A 306-nucleotide genomic window follows, 5' to 3' on the forward strand; every position below is an offset into this window, starting at 1 on the left:
CATCTCAGTGATTTGTATTTTTCCAAAGCTCCCCGGCTGATGATCCTCAAACAGCCCCTGGCATTTGGCAGCTCCCTGCTTTTGACCAGTAGTTCTGAAGGCTTCCTCCTTAAAGCCTTGATTGTCCTCGTGCTGTTGTGCATGCCAGCCAGTGCTGAGGATAACAAACTGTTGCAAGTAGAGACAGTGTTTCAAACTATTTACCAATTGGTAAACCAATGAGAAATCAGCTCAGTCATGTTGGGTTGGTCTCTCTTTGTTTTTGCACACTCTTCCTCCTACCCCTTTCCCCAGGATCTATAGTTA

Source organism: Myotis davidii, unplaced genomic scaffold, assembly GCF_000327345.1.
Source record: "Myotis davidii unplaced genomic scaffold, ASM32734v1 scaffold2574, whole genome shotgun sequence".
In the NCBI taxonomy this organism is placed as follows: Eukaryota; Metazoa; Chordata; class Mammalia; order Chiroptera; family Vespertilionidae; genus Myotis; species Myotis davidii.